This window comes from Gossypium arboreum, chromosome 12 (assembly GCF_025698485.1).
Source record: "Gossypium arboreum isolate Shixiya-1 chromosome 12, ASM2569848v2, whole genome shotgun sequence".
Lineage (NCBI taxonomy): Eukaryota > Viridiplantae > Streptophyta > Magnoliopsida > Malvales > Malvaceae > Gossypium > Gossypium arboreum.
In genome coordinates this window covers 74,842,924-74,847,719 of record NC_069081.1, presented here as the reverse complement: position 1 = coordinate 74,847,719, position 4,796 = coordinate 74,842,924, and the positions used below count along the sequence as shown (strand labels likewise).

Below are 4,796 nucleotides of genomic sequence, written 5' to 3'. Positions count from 1 at the left end.
AATTAATTCCACATGGATGTCGGACACGAGGGTGTCCCTGTATTACCTAGCCGTGTCAGCCACACGGGCCAACCACACGACCATGTCAAATTGATCACAAGGGCATGTTGCCCCTTCTACACGGGCGTGTGCCCCTGTGTCAAGTGTCATTTTTCTAAAGTTGACTAAAGAACCCTATGTGTTTTTGAACGATTTCTAATGGGTATTTTAGGTCTCGTAGGCCATATTAAGGACTTGTTGATAATCTTGAGAAAGTTTTAAATTTTTCCAAGTCTTGGAAACTTGGAATTGGTAGTAAGCACGAGTTTAAGTTAGGTAACGCCTTGTACTCTGTCCCGACGTAGGATACGGGCATGGGGTGTTACATAGTTCGCATCCTCGGTTGGATTATTGATATACTGGAAGAGAGGTTTATCTCCTCTATATATATACGATGCACTGGTTGAAGACTCGATATGGTTAAGTCCATCTACAATCTGTTGGCATCTGTCGTCCTCCTAATAGCCTTACCGTAGATGGTTTTTCGCGATATGTGTAGCATTCGGTTGGCCACTGGTAGGAATTCATTGTCATGTTCTCTATCAATTCATATGTTTCTTCATATGTCCTATTCATTAAGGCTCCTCTTACGGCTCCATCGAGTCCTAGTCGTGCATGTGCATCCAACCCATTATAGAACATTTGCAGTCGTAGCCACTTGAGTAATCCATGATATGGGCATCTCTGAATAAAAATTTTAAAACAATCCCAGGCTTCATGAAAACTTTCTCCTTCTAATTGTTTGAACGTTGCAATCTCCCTCCCCAGTTAGACCGTCTTACTGATAGGGAAGAACTTTTGTAAAAATTTTCCTACGAATTCATCCCATGTCATGATAGATCTTGGTGTCTGCGAATATAACCAAGAGAAAGCATTATCTACTAAGGAGAAGGGGAACAACCGAAGATGAATAGCGTTATCGGTGATCCTATTATATTTAAAAGTATCACAAAGTTGAAAGAACCGCTTCAGATGTTGATTTGTCCTCTGTCATTGTGCTTGTAAACCGAAAATTATTCTGGATCGTTTGGATCATTGTTGGTTTGATCTCAAAATTATTAGTTGTGATGGTTGGCCTTGTTATACTTCATTGAACCATCTCCAGACTTGGTAGCGCATAGTCCCTTAAGGTTCTTTTGTTGCACACCATAGGTATATTTGCGAGTAGTTGTAGTGGTGGTGGTAAGTCTTGTGGGTTATTGTTTTTAATTTCATTGAACAACGGGTTGTCTCACGGTGGTAAATTGCCTACATCAGGTGGTGGGTTCTGCATCTATCGTTGTTGTTGTTGCTGTCGAAGATTCTTACGGATTATTCTTTCTGGATCAGTGGTTGGCTTTATAGGCATTCCCCTACTACGAGTCATACACTAAAACCAAAAGGCAAAATAAAAATGTTAGTAAAAGTAAAAATTGTATATATAATTTAAATTTTTCCTAATTACGCTAATAAATGAAAAAACTAAAATCAATCTAGTGATGTTGCCTCCCTAGCAACGATGCCAACAACTTACCCGCCTCCAGACATGCCAACGTCCAGAGTAACGATAAGGCACAAAAGATATATAATAAAGCGATGTTCGCAAGTATACGGGTCAGGTTGTAATATAGTTACAACAAAGGAGGTAAGTTCTCTGAGGATCGTACCCAAGGGGAGGCTAGCAATAAATTAATTCTAACCTAAGCACAAATAGATCTAATTAGTAATTTAAATAAATTGTAGTACGATAAAACATAAAAGAAAATACTTTTAGATTTTTATAAATAAAAAAATAGAAATAACAATAATATATATGTAAAGAACTTCGAAAAACTTAATTTATAGACTTTAATCAATTCTAGGCATGGGTGATTAGTTTGCTTTGGTGGTCATAACTAATTCCTATTTCGAGTTTTTACACAATCAACTAGTCACTATCCTAGCAGGATCTCTCGATCTTCCACTAAACTAATGAGTTGACAAGAACTACTTATCTTTTAACCTCAGAGTACAAACCAGTTTGGGGTTAAGCTGTTCACGAATAGGCCACACAAATTTTGGGTTAATTCTCACATAAATGACTTCCTAGGGTTGTCAAGCCTAGGGTTTAAGTTCTTCCTCTCCCAAACAATTGATCCCCTAAGAAAACTCTACATAAGAATCAATTAATCAAACCTCCACTTGCTAATTCCCGTAAAAGGATTAGTTTTGCATTTTGCTCCCTATGTTGCGACACCAAACTTCTCGTGTTGCAACACAGCGACCAATATTGAGTTTATACACCCTCTAATGGTCTCTTGCACACTTACTAAGTATATTAGCTCACCTTTAGGCCTCATTCGGCCCCTAAGGTCAATAAAAGACTCATAATACACTTTTTATTGCATTTAGACTAAACTATGAAAATTTAATTAAAACATAATTAAAATGCTCGTATTCAAGCTCCTTAAGTGTGAAAACTAGTTTAATCTGCTACATTGAATTATGACAGATCAATATCGCTCTATGGAACCTATAGACCATCATCACGGTGTTGCCCCAAAAGGCTAGGAGATAATCGTTCCACGATATCACAAAACTCCCTTGAATCCACCCATTCCTCGATCACTCCAATCATTCCTATCATCAGCTAATCCACCATTTTCTTCCCTCCATACCGCACATTTTATAAGTACAAATAGCACGCATATCATTTGAATCAATATTATTTATTCATACTATATCATGGAGTACACCAACATTTCATCAATACATACCTATATTGGTTTAATAGAAAACATTCTTGCAACTCTCATACTTACACAAACCAATGCATGCATATCATTTCCATACAATCCCAGACCATACTCATAAACATCCCTAGACTTAGACTGAACTCAATGCAGATCATACATGTAGCACAGCAACAATAAAGCACCTAAAAAATGGAGTATAGAACTTCACTTTCTATTCTTCCTCCTTACCAGCTTAGTTTTCCAAACACTAGAGCCTCTTTCATCCTGGAAGCTAAGCATGACAACCATAATACAAATTAAACTAAAGACATTCATACTTTAGAAACTAGTATCCAATAACGTACAAAAACCTTTCAAAGTTTTCCCAAAAATCCTTAACTTCCTTCTCTTTTCCTCAAATCCATTAAGGTAGAAAAGTTAAGAATCTAACCAGTTTACATGATTCTCTACTATTATATATCAAACTCTGATTTCATCTTTCCATGTAGAGCTTTCCATTAAACTCTCTCTCTTTTCAAAGCAGACTCAAGAAGAAGATGAAGATGGTGAAACAGAAATGAGAAGAATTCCCCTGCAGGAGGACATTTCTCTCACATATATAACCCCCACACACGATCATCAAAGACACAATTCTAAACCATTAGTCGCTAATCATTATGTCCCCCACTAAGGAACTAAACAGCTCCAACTTAATTGAACCAGAAATGAAACTCAACTATTCGCCATTCAGTTACCAAATTCTTCTGATTTTACGATAGAGCCCACTGAACCAACTTTTCCTTCAATTAAGACCTCACTTACTCTTAATATCGGATCTTGTTAAAAATCGGGTGTGACATTTTATCAAACTTTATCATTTCTCTCTCCTTGATGTTAGGAAAACTTGTCAAATCAAAGTTGTAATCACCAAATCATGTTATAATTGAATATCCAATTTATTCTACACATTTAATAATACAATGAGACTTATAACTAATGTATGTTCCTAACATTCTTTGAATACCTATTTTGTGCATTGTGGTGGAGCAACTTAAACATATATCACACATTCAAAATTTCTAAAATGGACTGTATTTGAGTCCTGACCAAAAGCCAATTTTAATGGGGAGTATTTATCAAAACTTATTAACATGGTGCGTACAAGTGTCGATTCATATAAAATATCATATCCTTACACATATATACAAAAACTTTTATTCTAAAAAAAATATGATTTAGCTATTAAATGAAGACATTTAATTATTAATTCTACTAAACCATTTTTCACTAACAATTTAACATACATGATCATTAAAAGCCTGAGGAATTAACTCACAAACATTAGCAAGAATTGTCCCAATTGCATAATTCAAAAGTTTTGTTCTTAAACAATTCATTAAACAAGTACTCTTGCAAATAGCAGGTTATGATTTGATAATTCACAAGTGATTATATTGTAAACGCATTGTAATGCCCCCTTACCCGAGATCGTCGTCGGAGTCGAGCATGAGACATTACTAAACTTATTTTAGCATTTCAACAACTTCAAACAATTCTCGTAGTAAACTGTCCATCTGCATCACAGTCGCTAAAAAAATTCATATCTCAAGTTACAAAACTCAAAATCAAATTCCGTAAATTTTCCCTAAAACTAGACTCATATATCTACTTACTAATTTGTTTCTAGAATTTTTTTCAGGCCAATTAGTACATTTTATTAGTTAAAGTCTCCCCTATTTTAGGGTTCAATTACTCTGACCCTGTACACTATGAATGAAATTTCTTCCTGTAAAGAGATCCAATGACCATGTTGTTTGTTTTTCTTAAAAATAGACTCAATAAGGAATCCATACATATAAAGTGTGAGTCCTAATTATTTTTACACAATTTATGGTGAATTTATAAAGTCAGAACAGGGGATCCAGAAATCGCTCTGACCCTGTTTCACCAATATGTAAATATCTCATAACATACAACTCTTTTACCTATTTTGTTTCTTCCAAATAAAAATATATTCATTAAGATTTAATTTCATATTTTATTCATCATCTAATTCTATTTCTA

At 35.1% G+C, this 4,796-nt stretch overlaps 1 non-coding gene across 1 annotated transcript; it reads left to right on the top strand.

Annotated features, from left to right (window-relative positions):
• Positions 1-703: 703 nt before the first annotated feature.
• LOC128285791 (small nucleolar RNA R71) lies at positions 704-810 on the top strand. The gene has a single exon (XR_008276340.1). It is a non-coding gene; the product is annotated as a small nucleolar RNA R71 (small nucleolar RNA).
• Positions 811-4,796: the final 3,986 nt, after the last annotated feature.